At 37.8% G+C, this 20,587-nt stretch overlaps 1 protein-coding gene across 4 annotated transcripts in view; it reads right to left on the reverse strand.

Annotated features, from left to right (window-relative positions):
* hyd (E3 ubiquitin-protein ligase hyd) overlaps positions 1-20,587 on the reverse strand; it is a 544,651-nt gene that overhangs the window by 133,808 nt on the left and 390,256 nt on the right. The gene's annotated exons all lie outside the window — the stretch shown is intronic.

Here is a 20,587-nt window from a genome sequence, read left to right on the forward strand (position 1 = left end):
ACTAGCAAGTGCTCTCGTCGACATTCAAAGGCGATCAGATCAAAAATTAGATGGATGGCTTTTCCGGCGTTTGCTCTATTAACCAGCGTTTCGTCTTAAGTCTGACACTAGACTCTTCAGAGTGGGATGTGTCAGACCCTACCCACTGACGCTGGGGTGTATGCAGGTGAACTTATCAGAAGCTTATTTATGAAGCACAGTCTGATAACTGCATACGGGAGATAAAACTCCACAATGGAATCAATGCCCGCCTAGCAATTCCAAATGGAAATTCTAAGTTCCCATGGAGGGAATTAGATTCTTTTCCACCAATAGAGCATATCAAAAATCAGATCAAAAATTAGATGGATGGCTTTTCCGACGTTTGCTCTATTAACCAGCGTTTCGTCTTAAGTCTGACACTAGACTCTTCAGAGTGGGATGTGTCAGACCCTACCCACTTCCATTTTTCTTTCCTTCCCACCCTCCATCCCCCAGGGGCTCTGAACTTCGGAGCGTGGGTTGGCGACCACGGGGCCCTTAGCTGAGTCCTGGCATTGCTTCCACTTACTTGTGCCAGGCTCCTCACTTTCATCTATCCTGTCCGACCTCCCTTGGTCAACTCTTGTTCTTTTCCGACCCCGATGCTGTTAGGTTTGCGAGGGCTAGGGAGTCTTTCATTTTCACGCCCTTCGTGGCCCTTGTCTTCCTTTAACCGATATCTTCATTTTTCGAAGTGTCGGTTCTCTCTCTCTTTTTTCCTCGAATTAGTGTTATATAAAGGATTGTTGCCCAATTGTATTTCCTCTAATAACAATAACCACCATCACCACCCTCTAATAAACGTTCCCCACCCCCTTTCTCTATTTATCATTTCTTTATCAATTACTACGGCAAGTTGTTTCGAGTTGAACCTCGTATTTCTTTCATTATTTCTTCCTATTTTTTAATAAATTTTTATTTGGCTTTATTCTTTTTTAACGTTTTAAATTATTTTAAAACCTATATATCCACTTTGAATTTGACGAAATTAAATCCTACACTGTTTTCCTAAGACTTCATTCACGTCACCTTTTACTCTTCGGCCGGAGAAACAAATGCCTACAAGACCTGCCTAGCAACGACTTTACATAAGTGCATACTTGATCTGCTTATGGACTTCAACTATATTTGTTTTTGGCGCAAGATAGTGATGTTCTGTTTACTCTCTTGACTGTGATTATTGTGTTTTGAACATTAACTGAATTGCTACGATATGATACAATGTTAATATTTCGCCTGTGTTCAATATATTAGTTGTTTTAAGATCTTCGCTAATTGGCTGATGATGACACTTGAAATGTGTTGAAACCGGTCCCAATAAACAGGTTGTAACTACTTTTTAGTTCAACTTACTACAGAGTATTGAAAGGTGGATCCTTCCCTATAATATTGTACATCTTCTTATTTGTCTATTCAATACGGAACAATCATGAAGTTTTTAACTTTAAATGATAACGCTTACCAAGCAAAATCTAAAGCCTATAACTACTTAGGCCTTAAAATCAAGATTGCTAAGCTAGGCAAAGATATTTATTTTCTCAAACAGTGTATCGCGCAAAATTTAACCCCCAATTTTCTAAAACCTACCAGTTTTAGACATCGCAATTCTTATGATTGTTCAAGAACACAAAAGAAACTTAACAAGATTTGGTTAACCAATGAAATTAAATTCCTTTATAGGAAGAAATCTTTCCTAAACATTCGTCTTTACGAATCTCACCTCGAAGCAACTCGCCTACTATCAAGTGCTCAATGGGACTTATTTCAATCCCATATAGATGATAAATTACTCTTCACACTTTCCAAAAAGCAATCAACTCTAGACAGAAAACTTAATAATCTCAAAAATATCTCTACGACAAGGAAACCTTTTACTAAATTACCTAATGAACCAAAAAATCATGACAATATAATTAGTAAGTTCCACCCCCCTGTTGTAAACTTATCCAAAACAATCCTAGATGATAATGATAACTTAATCCTATCAAAAGGCCCTAAACATAACTGGCCTAACTTAAATAAAAATAACAGTGTTTTTAATACAATCACTGAATCTGAATTAGCTATCAAAAAAATGCCTTTAGAACTACAGGACGAAATTAGACTTGATGTAAAAAGAAAACTTAATAAGATTTACACATCTAATGATAATAGCAACACTGTTCCCTTCGTTGAACGTAACCACATTCTTAACCTTAAAAAGAAAATTAAAGACCAGAACCTCATTATCACAAAAGCTGACAAAAGTAACACTACAGTAATAATGGATAAAGTTGATTATATCGAGAAAACCAAAAATTTCTTCAGTAATAATTCCTTTTCTTTAACAAAGAAAGATCCTACCCAACAAATTCAACGTCTCCTAAAACAAACCCTTAAAAACTCTTCTTTCTTATTTACTGAACATGAAAAAACAAAATTATTAAGCATGAATCCAGGCCTACCAACCGCTAAATCTCTCGCTAAAATTCACAAGACTGACGTCCCTATTCGACCAATTATTAATTACAGACCCAGCCCACTTTACAAATTAGCACAATTCATTCATAAATTTCTTAAGAATAATTACAAATTTTTATCGAATAAGTCTGTAAAAAACACCATAGAACTAGTTGAGAAATTAAATAATTTTAAAATCCAACCACACCACTCTCTACACTCTTTCGATATTGTCAATATGTATCCCAGTATTAATATCAAAAAATTATTTCCTATTATTGAAAATAACTTAAATACATATAGTTGCTTAAGCAAACTTGAAATTAATGATTTTATGACCATCTTAAAATTAGTAGTTACTAACAACTTCTTCATCTTCGACAATATAATTTATCAACAAGATGGTTTGGCTATGGGTTCTCCAGCCTCGGGGATCCTTGCAGAAATATACCTAGACTTTTTAGAACACAGTTTCATTGATAACAATGACGACTTTAAACATGTATTATTTTGGGCTAGATATGTGGATGACACATTTGTTATACTGGATGATAGAGTTTTCAATGCAGCTTCTACTCTTAATAGCCTTATAAAATTGATCCACATATTAAATTCACTCTTGAAACAGAATCAAACAAATCAATTAATTTTCTAGACATAACAATAAACAGATTACCTTCCTCATTATCATATATGATTTATAGAAAACCCACACATACAGCTAATACCATAAAACAAGACTCTTTTCACCCACAGTCACATAAACGTGCTTCATACAACAGTATGGTTAACCGCGCCTTCAAAATTCCGCTATCAAAGGAAAACTTAAATAAAGAACTAAATATCATCCGCTCTATTGCCAAATTTAACGGTTATAACTCTTATTTTATTGAACAAATCATTAACAAATTTAGACACCGCCCTAACACAACACTCTTAAAAGATATTCCCAAATCAGCAGCTTACACCACATTCACATTCAATACAAATACCTATAGTATAGCTAATGTCTTCAAAAAACACAATACCATGATTTCTTTTCGAACTAATAATAGAAACCTTGAATTATTACATAACTCCCACTCTTTAAATAGAACAAGTGTCTTGAAAATCAGGCGTATACCGTTTTAAGTGCCACAACTGTAATTCTTCTTACATAGGTCAAACTGGTCGCAACTTCAAAATTAGGTACTTTGAACACGTTAATGCAATAAAGCACAACAGATTTTCGGCAGTGGGACAACATATACATGACACAAAACATGCTTTCACTACAATAAACCAGGATATTGAAATTCTCAGCACTCTAAATAAAGGCCCTCTCCTAGACATCACCGAAAACTGTTTTATACACCTTGACCAGTTTTTCAATACAAATCTTAATCTGAATGATATTTCTGAGAAACCCAATGCCCTTTTTGATTTTCTCATCTCTTTTTAAATAACCTGAAGTCAACAAATAAGGAATCAATCTTTCACAATTTACACAATACCCTCTCATGCCACTTCCCCCTTCCGCAACACCCCCCTTGATCCTCCTTAGTTCCCCCCTCCCCACCCAAGGGGCTCTGAACTTCGGAGCGTGGGTTGGCGACCACGGGGCCCTTAGCCGAGTCCTGGCATTGCTTCCACTTACTTGTGCCAGGCACCTCACTTTCATCTATCCTGTCCGACCTCCCTTGGTCAACTCTTGTTCCTTTCCGACCCCGACGCTATTAGGTTTCCGAGGGCTAGGGAGTCTTTCATTTTCATGCCCTTCGTGGCCCTTGTCTTCCTTTGGCTGATATCTTCATTTTTCGAAGTATCGGATCCCTTCCATTTTTCTTTCCTTCCCACCCTCCATCCCCCAGGGGCTCCGAACTTCGGAGCGTGGGTTGGCGACCACGGGGCCCTTAGATGAGTTCTGGCATTGCTTCCACTTACTTGTGCCAGGCTCCTCACTTTCATCTATCCTGTCCGACCTCCCTTGGTCAACTCTTGTTCTTTTCCGACCCCGATGCTATTAGGTTTGTGAGGGCTAGGAAGTCTTTCATTTTCACGCCCTTCGTGGCCCTCGCCTTCCTTTAACCGATATCTTCATTTTTCGAAGTGTCGGTTCTCTTCCTCTTTTTTCCTCGAATTAGTGTTATATAAAGGATTGTTGCCCAATTGTATTTCCTCTAATAACAATAACCACCATCACCACCCTCTAATAAACGTTCCCCACCCCCTTTCTCTATTTATCATTTCTTTATCAATTACTACGGCAAGTTGTTTCGAGTTGAACCTCGTATTTCTTTCATTATTTCTTCCTATTTTTTAATAAATTTTTATTTGGCTTTATTCTTTTTTAACGTTTTAAATTATTTTAAAACCTATATATCCACTTTGAATTTGACGAAATTAAATCCTACACTGTTTTCCTAAGACTTCATTCACGTCACCTTTTACTCTTCGGCCCGAGAAACAAATGCCTACAAGACCTGCCTAGCAACGACTTTACATAAGTGCATACTTGATCTGCTTATGGACTTCAACTATATTTGTTTTCGGCGCAAGATAGTGATGTTCTGTTTACTCTCTTGACTGTGATTATTGTGTTTTGAACATTAACTGAATTGCTACGATATGATACAATGTTAATATTTTGCCTGTGTTCAATATATTAGTTGTTTTAAGATCTTCGGTAATTGGCTGATGATGACACTTGAAATGTGTTGAAACCGGTCCCAATAAACAGGTTGTAACTACTTTTTAGTTCAACTTACTACGGAGTATTGAAAGGTGGATCCTTCCCTATAATATTGTACATCTTCTTACAGAAATATCTGGAGTGATACCATATTTCTCTGATTACAAGGCATTTTTTCCTCAGAATCTCATGCGAAAACTTGAGGGTTGTCTTGCATTCGCAGCATGACAGTAAATTAATGGATACCACTGGCAACTACCGCGGTACCACGCTGCTTCTTTTCACACGCGCACAAAACTCGTTGACAGTAAACAACCGCCTCTTTACTATAGTTAAGATCACTAGCCGCGACAACCGGTTGTACAGTACCTGTGTGTAACGTCACTGGTTCTCAGGAAATAGTGAAGAGAGTATGGTGTTCTATTAACTTCTACAAAAACGTTTCTCAAATCTGCAGAATGGCATCAAAACCTGCGAGCCTTTGAATTCTTAGAAAGGCCATAGTTACTCAGTGGCAGAGTTGTGACGCGTCTATTGTACTTGATGCTTAGTAAATTAAGTTTTATAGACAGCAGGAATATTTTCGTGATGGATTGTCGTATTGTAAAGATGTGGAAAAGGTATTGCCGGCAAATTTTCAATGGGTTCTAGTCGATATTATGATGCCAGGTTAATGGTTATTAAACACTCGGAAATGTAGAATAATTGTGCAGCTGCAAGAAAATACGGCATAGGCCTAACTAAAGCCAATATTTGGCGTTAGTGTGAAGACAAATAGCTAAAAACTGCGTACCGTACTGTACAAAAAATGCATTCAGTGATCTGCAACAAGGACGCTTTAAAGAAGTTGAAGATGAAATTGTGAGGTATGTGCACGAAAAACGCAAGGGCGGTTGGCCATACCGTGGTGCAATAAACTCGTTTGTTGACTTTCAACGTCCGTGATTAGGCCCATACATCGCTAGCCGCTGAATTTGGCCGAACCCGGCAAGCAAGACGTGCGTGTAGCAGTAGCCGGTTATATCTGACACTGAGTAAAAGTAACAGGTTTATAGACAGCAAGAATAATTTTCTGATGGATCGTCGTAGAGACGCATGGAATAGGTATTGCTGTCAAATTTTCAACGGGTTCGCTTCGGTATTTTGATGCCAATTTTAAGTTAATGGTCCTTAAACCCGCGGAAAGAAATAATAATTGCGCAGCCGCAAAGAAAAAAAAAACCAAAAAAAACCCGGCATGACGAAAGTTAATGTTCGGCATCTAAAAATAGTCTAAAAATGCGTAGGCATACTGTACAACAAAGGCATTCATATGATTTTACGAAGTACTTTATGAGCCTGATTTAAATTTTTTGAAGGAAAAAGTGGGGTGCATCATGGATTTGGAGAAATACGGTACTATATTTTTTTCAGAATGAAATTACACATACACTTTCAAGTAGTATCAGATTTCGAAAAATAAACAAGTAAGCCGTAGTGTGGATATCATCTGCGAAAATGCAAGTTTCAAACAAACTGACTGCCGTTTCATACCGATTTTAATGTGCATGGTGTTTTCCGACTTTTATACAAAAATCGGATATAACGACAATCCATTATAGCGAGTAATTTTTTTGCTGTTATGAATTCTCGCTATAACGGACTTCTACTGTATTAATTTTTATTTGAAACAAGGAAAACATAATTTGAAATTAATTAGCACATTTTATACTAAATCCAAAGTGAACAAGTGAAGAAATTTAATCTTAACTCTTATGTGGGACCGCATATACAAATTTATATTGTTAATGTAGGTTTACTTTCCAATTTATAAACTAATTTCCAAAAACATTGAACATGTGGAGAGAAAGACACCAACAGTGTAATCTGTCAACGATTGGATATTTTATGAATTTTGGGAGAGTAATAGTAATCATTTGAGAGAACTGTGTCTAGTAGCAGGATTTGTTACTACAGAACAGTTCAGAAGATAAGAACAACATACAAAATTAACTAATAGTGTCAGGAATGAAAGTGTATGCATTGGCATCTTGGCACTGGAAGAGTTAAACTGAGCATTATCCTTCGGTCACAGCGAGAGCCCTATCACTATAATGCATCCGTTTTTACGAGCGATTAATTTTTTCCACTGCCAATATTAATGCACCCAGCCATTATATGGCATGCGATCCATCATATTTGGTATTGTTTCCTTGCTATATCCACTAGCGAGCTCTCTCGTCAACATTCGAAGGCGATGCCGGAATCGATTAGTAATACCCGTCAACTGCTGTTCTGTAAAGAAAAAAGAAAATGAAAGAGAACATATTTTCGTAATAAATGCATAAATAACGTATCCAATAGCAGTTGTTAACTCGTTAAAAATAAAGACTGAAGTAACGATTGTTTACAATTAAACAAGAATTGGATACACCTCAAGATAAGACCAAGTGCATCATTTATTTCCAAGGTCAGTCTATATTTTCTCACGTCTGGTTACATTTCGGAAAGGTGATTATCATGTAAATTTGTAGCGAGAAGGTCATCGTCTCTCCATTGGTGCTTGAAATATGATGCATATAGTACGGTTAAGTTAGGTTTAGGCGATGCTGTTTGAATAAGAAAACAAACGTTTGCTACAAAATGCGATCAGTCGTGTTTGGAATGGTATCGTTTTTTCGCTACGTGCACTTGCAAGCTTTCTCCTCGACATTTGAATGCGATGTTGGAGGAGTTGATTAGTAATACCAGTCGATTGCTATTCTGTGAAGAAAATTACAAATGGAAGAGTACATGTTTCATAACAAATACAAAAATAACGTGGTCGAAAGTAGTTGTTAACCCATTAGAAATAAAGCAAAGTAAAAGATTGCTTAATTTTAATACCCTACACTGAAGTTAACTAAGAATGAGATACACTTCAAGACATGGCAGAGGTTAGTTCTCTCGTGTCTAGTTAAATTTCGGAGAGGCTATTCCCACATAAAATGTTATAATTTCTCTACTGGCGGTTGGAATGTCTTTTCGTGATACTTATAGTGCGGTTAATTTAGGTTAGGTGACGCTGTTCAATAAGAAAACTGAAACATTTGCCACAAAATGCAATCGATCATCGAACCTTATTGTTTTCTCGCCATGTACACTTTCGAGCTCTCTCGTAGACATTCGAAAGGCGATGTCGGAGTAGATTAGTAATACCTGTTGACTGCTGTTCTCTAGAAGAAAATTCGCAATGAAGGAGGATAACACATTTTCGCAATGGCTGATAGCATTTGTTAACTCGTTAGAAATAAAGGCTGAAGTAAACAACTGTTTAATTCTTGTTATAAACTGAAATTAAGTAAGAATGTGATACACCTGAAGATATGGCAGAGTACATCACTGACTTCAGAAGATAGTTTATATTTTCTCGAGTCTAGTTAAATTTCGGAAAAACTATTTCCATGTAAATTTGTAGCGAGGTTATCATTTCTCTACACGCGCTTGAAATATGTTTTCACGATACATATACGGTTAGGTTAGGTGACTGTTTGAAGAAGAAAAAAGAAAACTGAAATGTTTGCCACAGAGGCCCCTGGAGCAACACTATATTTTTTTTCAGAACGAAATTAAACCCGAACCTTCACGAAGTATCGGATTTCGAATAACAACAAACGAGTAAGGCGTAGTGTGGATATTATCCGCGAAAACGCAAGTTTTGAACAAACTGATTACTGTTTCATGCCGATTTTAATGTGTATGGAGTTTTCCCCCAACTTTTACGGAAAGTCTGATATAACGACAATCCGCTATAGCGAGTAATTTTTTTGCCGTTATGAATTCTCACTATAACAGACTTCTACTGTATTCACAAATAGAGAAGCTTATCAACAGTACCAAGGAAGCGAAACTGTAAACCAACGATGATACAGAAAGTCTATGGGATGGTGTACCTTACTGAATTAGCTGAGGTTAGCTGCTTAAAATGAAAACCTTTAATCTTCTTCACCATCACCCAGGCGTTTATTGTACTGGTGAAGGGTCCAGTTGACGGATCATGGAACACACAACAAACCTCGACGACTTAGAAATAATTGACTCCTAAGAGAAAATCATATTTTTCCACCTTTCAATACACTGCTAAAAAAGACTCAGTAATAAATAATGACATTTTTTTTATAACACCAGAACATCTTTTGGTTCCCATTCGACCATCATCAGCCTGCTAACAAATTAAGACATTCTAAAACATTAAATTTAGAAGAAGAGCAGTAAGGCTTTCAATAGGGCAGGTCGACAAGAGATTCTATATTTACTATGAGATTACTGATGGAAAAACAGTGGGACTATGAAGATGATCTGGTGATGGTATTCCTTGATTTAGTGAAAGCATTCAATAGTGGTTAATACAAGAAACAAAGGCAACATATAGAGGGGATATGAAAATATTGTTTGCAGACAGTGATCTGGGGAGTCAACAATACAGAAGAGCAAATCCAACTAGAGGCTTTAAACGACAATACTGAGAAATACGGTATAAAAATCAGTGTGGAGAAGAGCAAAAATGTGGTGATGACAAGAGAAGAAATCATTAGTGTCAGGGGACAAAACCTTGTTGTTGAATGCTTCAAATATTTAGGAAGTGAAATAATGCAAGATGCAAAGTTGGATAAGACCAGCAGAAGGGTACAAGTGGAAAATACGATCTACCAGAATGTACGGAACTGGGTGTGGAGCAGGTAAGTTCCTATGAAATGTAAAGAGATAATGTACAAGATGTACTATATAGCCATATATTTACGTATGCATCAGAGACTTGGACACTGACAGTAAGGGATGAGAGTAAAATTTAGATCAATGAGATGAAGTTCCTGAGGAGTATTTATTTATTTAGCTTGTTTCGACGCATGAAGGATCACATAAAGCAAATTATGATTTGTTATTTTTCTTGTTCTTCCAGAATTCTTTCATCATGTCGCCATGTTCAGTTCGACGTTCGTCAGTCCATTTCCTCCTAGATCTACTGGGCTTATCTTCTGAAGCAACTTTCCAAGTTTAGATCTTATGTCCGTAGGAGTGATGTTGGTGTTATTGAGATTAGTTTGGACTTGTTTGATCCAAACTGTTGTCATCTAGCCTCATAATGTGTCCATAAAATTTCAATAGTCGTTTATGGGAATCTGTTTCAATGTTTGAGTATTTTACTGTGATCTTGTGCGATCTGTAAGTTTTCAGCCAAGGATTTTTTGAATGATTTTCCTTTCAGCTTACTTGATATTTTAATTTATTTATTTATCTGACTTTAGCAGTGGTGAAGTTAGGGCTCGTGGCCCTCTCTTACATTTAACCATGTAAATTACACATAATACATATATAAAAGAAATACAGTATACTATTATATTATAAACTCAAAGATAACTAACCTCAAAATTAAAGGTTTGGAGAACATACACTATAATGAAGAAAGAAAGCAAAGCCCAACAAATAAAATTGAATAAAATAGAATAAATCCAGAGCATAAAGGTAAAAAGAAAGACAGAAAGTTGTAAAGGAAAAGTAAGATACAAAGTGAAAAAATAAGCAATGCAACAAAGTAATGGAAATATAAGTATGGCCATAAAAAGTGATCTATGTACACGAGTTAAAAGTTAAATATTCTGTACATTAACACTATAAAATAATATAATTAACAATACATTTATTGCAGCCAATGGCCATAGAGAATCTTACATACTGTATGTAAGTAGATGATTACAAATTACAATTTCATTAAATAATTCTCAGTCTGCACAATATTAACTCTCTTCCGAGCAGAATTTCTTAAGCGACATACGCCGGTTCTCCCAAAAATTGCACGTGGTATCGATCGCATAGCTTGCCACACAAGGAACACCTACAGTCTTTACATAGTTCATGGAATCGATCCGTGCAACTGACTTTGAAGTGAAAGCCGCGGATCGCGAACCTTGTCACACGGTGCCTCAGCTCGTAGTTCGCTTCCTTCCAGTCATTTGTCATCATTGTGTCTGTGCTGTAGACGTCAATCCAGATGTCTTTCTTTTTCCTCTGGTGTTCGGAGACTATTTCTTCGTAAGCTGGCGTGGATGGCAGTCCAAGCTGTAGGCGGAGATCTTCCAAAAGCATCGTTTTGCTGCACAACTCGTAGATCAATCTCGATGGGGAAAATTTGGAGATGCCGAGGACTCTCTTCATATACGTGGCCTTAACATTTTCGATGTCCTTCAAGTTCGCTTTTGTAAGGCATTCCCAGATTAACTGGAACCCATATGTAGCTACGGGTATGACCTTAAATTTAAATAGTTCCATCGCTGTTCAGAGTGAAATCTTCCTAATATATCTGATATCATTTATGTAATCAGAGATGCGGCCACTCTATCTTTAACATGTGCAGAAAATGTTCTCCCCTATGCCTGAAGTGTTATTCCCAAATATTTGAATCTGTTCAGATTGCATAATGGTTGCTGGCCCAAGTATATTACGTCCTCTGCTGCTTGCAGTCATCCTTTCTTGAAGGTCATTTTCACCGTCTTCAGCCTGTTAAGTTGGAGATCGTTGTCATTCGCCCAGTCCACTAGGTGATCGAACGCTTTTTGTAGCGAAGTGATCGATGTTGAAACCAGGGCCGTATCATCCACGTACAGGTATACCTTTACGTCTTCTGTTTTTGTTGCCTGCACCACATCAGATGTAGCAATGTTGAATAGGAGGGGGCTAAGTGGGTCCCCTTGTAAGACTCCCTTTGTCTGGTCGATCGGATTAGAGGTAATAAATGCGTCGTCCACTTCAATATAGTTCCTCGAAAGTTGTACGAGTTTCATCATTAGCTTCGTTCTGTTGATAGTGTCTAATGCCTTGGTATAATCAACAAAGATAACGTGTAGTTTCCCTTTTGGATGTCGAAGGGCCTCATTTATGTCGTTCTGTAGACATTCTACTGCTTGGATTGTCGATCGACATTTCCTAAAACCGAACTGTTCTTCTGGGATATACTTGTCCACTATGGCTCGCAGTTTCAAGGTCAGAAGTTTCGCCAGGGCTTTATATAATGTACATTCTAGCGCTATACCTCTGTAGGAATCAGGATTACTCGGGTCCCCTCTACCCTTGAACAGAGTTTTAACCCTCGAAATCCTCAACTTGTCCGGAATTCTCCCCTGGTGGAGACATTCCTTAAACAGCACAGTCCATGCCTTTGCTAATATTTGAGCTGAACTCTGCAGGTACTCACTAAAAATCAAATCATGTCCACAGGCTTTATTGGGTTTCAGTGTTGCAATTATTTCTACTATCTCTTCTTGAGTGAATGACTCAGTGATTCTCACATTTCCTTGGCCAACAATAGCATTGCAAGGTCTAGTGTCTTTAGACTGTAACATTTTACTGAAGTGGTCGTGCCAGATCTCCATTGGAATGTCTCTCAGGAAGGTTGGATTCCTCGGCTTTAAGACCTTAAAGGGGCTCTTCTTAGCTTCTTCTACAAGCTTCTCTACTGTTTCCTCAAAATATTTCCTTTTTGTTTCTCTGATCAGCGTTTTATAGCTCTGTCTTTTCCTGGAGTATTTGCGCAGAGAGGCTTCACAGGGTGACATTAACGCTGCGTGCAGCGATTGAATCATCGTTTTCCTGGACTGGTAACAGGCTGCGTTGAACCAGGGCTTGGCTTTCCTCTTAAATGCCGGTGCTACTGTCGCTGCACTGAGTATGATGTCTTCTAGTTCCTGTAGAGCGGTGTCTCTGTGTCCATGCTATATGAGCTGTATTGGTTCTGTGATCAAAGGGGTGGATTCCTCGATCATTTGTACATCCAGTGCTCTGGTCCGTTTTATGGTATGAGATGTGGTAGGAATGCTTTGCTGTACAATAAAGTTTGTCAATACAGGCAGATGCTTCCTGACGACATTCTTCTGTATTCTTTGAACTACGTTTGTCACTTTCTTCATATTTGAGAATACTAAATCAATCGTGCTACACCCGTTATGACAGATGTATGTCTTCTCTGTGTAAGAGTTGATCAGGCTAAGACCTTCTCCTTGAAGGAATCCGAGGACTGCCTCTGACTTAGAATTGTCAATATTGACTCTGCAATTAAAGTCTCCGGTGAGTATAACCAGTTCCTGTTGTCCCACCTTGTTGAGACCAATGCTAATGATATCTGTTATATCTTCTTCTCTATACCACTGCTGGAAGTACACACATATGATCCAATACAAACTTGTTTTAACCACTAGCATCTCAGGTGTCTTGTATTCCACAGCAAACGGGTGAAATCTTGGCTTCAGGAGGCAGGTGATTCCACCGTATGGCCTACCTTTTAGTCACTGCAGAGCTAGAACATGGATGTTGTAGAAACCTTCAAATTTCCAGTCCTTTGTGAGAAAGGTCTCCGTTAGCATTACAATGTCAGAGTCTTTGAGTTCATCAATTGGGGACATGCTTAGAGCATTCACTGCACCTTCTATATTCCATGTCATTGTTCTGATATTCTCGGTCATAGTTTCCTCCCGAGGATCGGATCTTTGAATTCTAGTATCTCCGAAAAAGATATCGTCGGACAACGATCCCTCTCGGCCAAAATTGTGGAAGTTCCACCATGCCTTTGGCTTCAAAAGGGGCACCCACTTAGAATACTTTATTCTCCCCCGCTGTGGTCAGCTCTTCACATTCTATCTTCCCTTCAATTCCATTTTCCTTTAGATATTCAACCAAAGTATCTTTATCGACGGATCGATGTATGCGGCCTACATAAAGCCACGCCTTCCTATCTGGAGCTCGGAATTTGCTATTTGCAAGTGTGCGCTCCCTTGGACTTCCTCCTCCTCCTTTCCTGTACTTCCCATTCTCCTTCTTCCCCGAAAGTAGCCACTTCGTGTTGAGTAACGATTGGTATATCTACAGTCATAGGTTCTGTGTTTGTATTTGTCATCTTAGAGTCTGTCTCTACCTGTCCTTTACTCTTCTGTACTGAAACCCGGTCTTTCTCCTTGAGCGTTCTCTTTTGGACTTGCTGCGATACCATGGTGGCATCAGTTTTCATATGAGAGTTGTTTTCTGCCTTTTGGGTTTCCCCAGATAAACGTTTCCGGTTTTAGGACTGTTAGGACCAATTGGGGGACTGGGAGCCTTCTCATTCGGGCGCTTAACATAGATTGAAAATTTTTGGCATAGTGTTGATTTTATCTCATCCCTTATTAGGGCCATCACGGTTGTTTTTAATTTCACTTAAAACTGTCTCCGTAAATGTATTAAGCTTTTCCAGCAGATGATCTTCCACATCTGAACACTTCAACCTTTTCGCTCTGCATCCGGAACATAGCCAAGTGAGTTTACAGTTCCTCCTTTTGAGGATATCGAATTCTCCCCTTGTAATTCCGTTGCATTCGAAGTGCTGCCATCTTTCGCATAATTCGCATTGCAGAGTTCTCGTCTGAGTTTATGAATTTCCTGCAGATGTCGCACTCGTCCATGGATATGTCGCTTGTATTCTGGTAATCCAGTCTAATGATATCTATGGAATGTCAAGATGGCGGCGTAGTGTTGATGGTCTATGGATAAAAATTTTGACTGTCTCTATTCAATGACTTCAAAAATTATCACGCTGGATAACACGCACATAAGTATACATCAGTGCGATAAATTTAATTTTCATCACTTCTACACTATCATGCATTTCTTATTCACTTAACCACTGCTATCTTACATCACAGAACAGATTTTCAAGTCGTATTCCATTATATTGACTAAAAGGAACTGCCACGGCCTGAACAAGCTCCTGCAGATGCTGATTGATGTGTCCAAGTGTTAGTGACTTGTGGTTGGATTTGTTTTGAAGATTTCTGTTTTTTACAAGGTGATTTATAATCACTGTGAAGCAGAGTAAAAAGAAATATATAGATGTGTATTGCATTGAGACCAATCAGGGAAAAGAAAAATTTGACATATTTTACATTATATAAAAGAAGAACTAGTCAGAGTGAAATTTTAAATTCTTGAACCTTTGATACATTGCTTTATACGGTAATATGAAGTGCATGCAGTCTTAAAAAAAAAAAAAACAACCTAATGGTTAAGTCACTAGCCTACCAATCACTATCACACGTCACCAATCACATGAAACAATTAGCGGTATTCAACAGGTAATCTCTACATGAAGTCCTAAATTTTGATATCGAGTTTGAGTTCCTGACAGCAACTGGACAGTATGGTAGGGAACACGAGGAGAGACAGAGTAAGAAATGCCTCCAACACTTGTTTCGGTATCCTTCCCTCCTCCATCCTCATGACATGTCAAAACCATCTCAATTTATACTTCTCCATCCTACCATTCAATTTTTCTACCCCCCATTTCTTTTTCGACCTCAACATTTCTAACTCTGTTTCTCCTTGTCTTCCCTATCATACTCCTCAGGAACTTCACCTCTCTGGCCTGAATTTTACTCTCATCTGTTGCTGTCTATGTATAAATCACAGATGCATGTTAATATGGGTACAGTACATCTTGTACATTACCGATCCTATTAAATATAAATACTGGAGTGTATAAATATCCATATGGGAAAAAATATCATGCACTAAATCACTTGTAATGACAGATGAATCTGTGGAAGGGTTCTTACTGTAACCAAAAAATATTACACAGGTTAATATATAAATTTTTGACGGGTTATCTTAGTAATGATCTTGAATGGGACTTTTCTCCTTAGGTGTTTAACGAAACAATCAGCAAGAACTATTTTCAGCAAGCAAGCAACATGCATCATATGCAAGGCTCGGATTTCAGGAAGAATCCTTTTTTCTTGTGTGTCCGAAGACAAGATCATTTTGGGCCTGAAATTGGTGGGTTTTATCTGTCCTTTTTGGTGTTTTTTTCTTTTTGGTCCTTTTTAGCCTTTTTAAGGTCTTAATGGCTTTTTTTTCCATATTCATCTTCTTTCGCCTACATTTTTTCTGCCCATTCTTAATTTGAATCATCATAGTTCATCCATCACCTCTTAAACATTTTTTCTCTAGTAAATACATATCTGAAGAGAGAGAAAATGAAATGAAAAAAAGAAAATAATTCTTCAAAAAGCCCAGAGGTATCAAATTATGTGCAAGATAAGTGAAATGTTGAAAGGAGAAAATTTTTATGCAAGGGGATTTGAAGAGGAAAATCTTACTTGCTTCAAGTATGAACCCTAAACATACGCTGATGTTTCTAGATGTTTCACAACGTACCGCCTGAAAACCTAAGATCCTTTACATGTAAGACCTTAGAAATGGCAATTTTGATATACTGCATAGCCAAGACATGATTCTAGTTATACTCATTTCAATTTCTTTCTCCAGGATGTCCATTGCTGGTTCAATTAATTCATTCTGGGTGGTAAAATATTTCATTCTAAATTCTGAAAGTACTTTCTTTTTAACAAATACGGAATTCCTTTTGTTAAATTATGTTAATCCAAAAATATATACTGTCTGAAAGAAAACTTATTTCAATCATATTTAAGCACTGTACATTGCATACCACCAAAATTTTTTGCAATTTTAAACATTATATTTCATAATTAACACGTTCAGTATCTGCTTCTGAGCGGGACACTTGAATGCCTGGACCAGCCATTTTCATGCCCGGCCCTCTTGACATGCATCACTTAATAACATTTACAAATACTCCTAAACTATGAAGGTTAGAAAAATGATACTTCATGCATGCCTCTAGTAAATATTTAGGGTGTGATATCTGGTGTCACAGGTTTCAAAATACATCTAATTTTATACAGCCTATCTGTATTTTCAGCATAATGATTACTGTCACTGAAGTGAAGAAATGAAAGAATATGAAGGAAGCTATTCGGAACATTGTTTTAGAAAATATCGGAGTATAAAAAAAGGGTCTTCAGTCCAGTATATTTTTATATCAGGATTTTGGACTAATCGGTTTCCACGACTGAATGATCGAATTCTTTGTGAAAGGCCGGGGCGCCGTACTTATTACTTGACTCGCGTATAGATTGGTCTGCTCATACACATACTGATAAAATTCGTCATTCATGAAAATACTCACGTAACTCAAAATATCCTGCTTATTTTCTATTTGAACATTTATAACTGAATTTTCTGTAAATAGTGGAACAGGTGGACAATAACTAGGATGATATGTATCAGGCACTTCACCTTCCTCTATAGGCCTATCGAATTCGGGAATCGGAACTTCCTAGTCACTCTCACTTTCACTATCTGAATCTATTTGAGGAATAAGTTCATCACTAGAATAATCATTGTGAACAATATCTAATAATTTATCTTCCGTAAGAAACTTTGTTTTATAAGCCATTATACTACACTCGGTAAGAATGACACGCACTGCATTGAAATCTCAAGTACCGACTTGACGCGCGAGGAAGTGCTGAGATATTCCCGCTAAAACAGCTAAGATAACATGAGCCCACTCAACGCCAGGGTTATCTCAAAAAGGTAAACCAACTTCCTGCTACAACCAGTAACGCTGACTAACGTGTAAGACTGCATAGATGACTAATATAAACAGCATTGATTCGCGCGGAACATTAAACGTCTTACGCCGTCCGCGGCCCTCAGCATAGGAGCAAGTTTAAACGTCTTACGCCGTCCACGGTCCACAACGAGTTAATTATGCGATTAAACCTAAAACTATGAATTAATTTGGATCGCATTTTTACGCCCTTTTTGTCAGCTTTTAGGTCCCTTCTTGGGTATTTTTATAGGTCTTCAACTTCTGAACCTTAGTCACGTTACAAAGACCAAGATACTTAGTAGACCTCTTCTTGCGAAGGTCGATCAAATAAAAACAGAATTTTTGTTCCTGAACATCAAAAGTTGGTAGGACTGACCCAGTACTTCTACTATGTTTAGGCGGGACCGTTAGGGGTGGAGAGAGCATGCTATTAGATATTTCATGCAGTTTCATCAGTAACGCTCACGATATCGGAGCAACAGGTGCACCTCTCCACTGCGCAACACATAATTATAAAATTTCTTGCTCTTGAAGGAGTTACAGCAGTAGAAATTTGCCAGAAGACTGCACAGTTTGGTGATCAAACATTGTCGAGGACGCGTGTTTGCCCGGCATTAAATGTTCAAGGAAGAACGAGAACGTGGAAAATCAGCAACACGATCGTCGTCCTCAGACCAGCATTACGGATGAAAGGATTTGTGCGGTTGAAGACAGTATTGACGACGACTGAGGGGCGACAATATCAGAAATTGCAGAACAAGTCTGAATCAGTTATGGGAGCGTCAAGCAATCGTCACAAACAACCAACAGTTCTGTAAAGTGTGTTCCAGGTGGGACCCTTGCCTTTTGATCTAAAATCTGAAGTTGAGATGTTTGGAGGTCTGTCAAAGGCTTACAGCAAGGTTTGCAGAAGAAGGTGATGCATTTTTGAGTCAGATCGTCACCTGCGACGAAACAAGGGTCCACCACTACACTCCCGAATCCAAACAAGCCAGTAAGGAGTGGCAGAGGAAAGGAGAGGCAGCACCAGTGAAAGCCACGACTCGACTGTCAGATGGCAAGGTTCTTGCAACTGGTTTTTTTGATCGGCGAGGAATTTTGCTGACAATTTTTGCATGAGCGACGCACAATAAAAGCTGCTTACCACTGTGAACTGCTGAACAAGGCAAGGGTTGCATATCGCTGCGGAAGACAAGACCAACCAATTCGACAGGTCATCCTCCTCCACAATAATGCACGGCCTCATACTGCAGCTCTGTCTCCAAGCTACAGGAAATGCACTGGACTACACTTAATCATCTTCCTTACAGCCCGGACTTATCGCCCTTACATGTAATTAATCTCATAATGGAACCGTATTGAGGACAATATATTAAAATTATAAAATCCTTTTAATCACAACCACCTACTCAATACATTATATTACTCATTGAATTATAAAACAATCATGAGGTGTCTTAAATAAAGGAACATGTTTCGTTCGACATAGCGAACATCATCAGCCTTAATTTACAAGGATTAGGTCAGGGCCCTGAACTGAATGATAAAAATTGTTAAAAAAGTGACAATACCATAATAAAAAGTAAAATGATAACATTAAACATGAAATTATAACGATATGTACAGATTAACAGCAAGAATGCAGAGGAATACTTTGAATGATGGTAGTCTATAGAGTTAAAACAAACATGAGGTTGTAAAAGTAAAAAGATACAGATGTAGTAGATCCCAAATTATAAGTCAATGTGTGAAGCGTGGACCAATCGCCGACCATGGAGCTCCTAACTGAGCAAACCAAAAGTTAAAATAGAGTCTACTGAACAGCGCGAGCCAAGCTGAGTCAGTCAAAAGGCGCAAAGCGACGAAGCTAAGGTTGAAATGACGTAAACTTCAGTAGTTAGGAATTCTGTAGGAGAGCCAACACAATGCCAGAAGGAAAAACAGGTTGAACCAGTCCGTATTTACACGCTAGCAGTAGAATTAAACTTATACAACGTAGGACACCAATGTGGACTCGTTAAGTAACTATAACTTGAAAGTAGGGAGAGTTCCAGCAAACCAGATTGAATGGAGCAGATTATGGCGCAATTGGAGTTAGAAATCTGAAATCTCAGTTAGGAGCTCCATGGTCGGCGATTGGTCCACGCTTCACACATTGACTTATAATTTGGGATCTACTACATCTGTATCTTTTTACTTTTACAACCTCATGTTTGTTTTAACTCTATAGACTACCATCATTCAAAGTATTCCTCTGCATTCTTGCTGTTAATCTGTACATATCGTTATAATTTCATGTTTAATGTTATCATTTTACTTTTTATTATGGTATTGTCACTTTTTTAACAATTTTTATCATTCAGTTCAGGGCCCTGACCTAATCCTTGTAAATTAAGGCTGATGATGTTCGCTATGTCGAACGAAACATGTTCCTTTATTTAAGACACCTCATGATTGTTTTATAATTCAATGAGTAATATAATGTATTGAGTAGGTGGTTGTGATTAAAAGGATTTTATAATTTTAACTTATCGCCCTTATCGGACCGCTTAAACAAGCTCTAGGAGGGCAATGATTTGAAGATGACGAGAGTGTGGAAGACTTTGTGTGCAACGGCTTGTGACACGACCGTTCTTTTTACGACGAGCATCAAAAAGCTGTCCGTACACTGGGACAAATGCGTTTCCATAGCAAGAAACTATGTGAAAAAAAATATAATTGCCTTGTGTTTACAATAAATTAATTTAAATAAAAAATAAAATCCCATTTATATTTGATCCTCCCTCGTATTACTGAATTTTGTGTGTTTTTAACTTCTTAATGCTTCAATGTATTAAGACCACTATTACAAGCGTTCTTACCAATTTCTCATACATCTGTTTGAAAGTTCTGCGATGTTTGTATCCTTTGTATCTTTTTTACTCTTCCAATATACTAAGAATGTTATAGTACAGTGAGTTGCCTTTATTCAAAACTGATTTCTTTAAACACCAAAACAGGGT

The sequence above is a fragment of the Anabrus simplex genome, chromosome 14, assembly GCF_040414725.1.
Source record: "Anabrus simplex isolate iqAnaSimp1 chromosome 14, ASM4041472v1, whole genome shotgun sequence".
Classification (NCBI taxonomy): domain Eukaryota; kingdom Metazoa; phylum Arthropoda; class Insecta; order Orthoptera; family Tettigoniidae; genus Anabrus; species Anabrus simplex.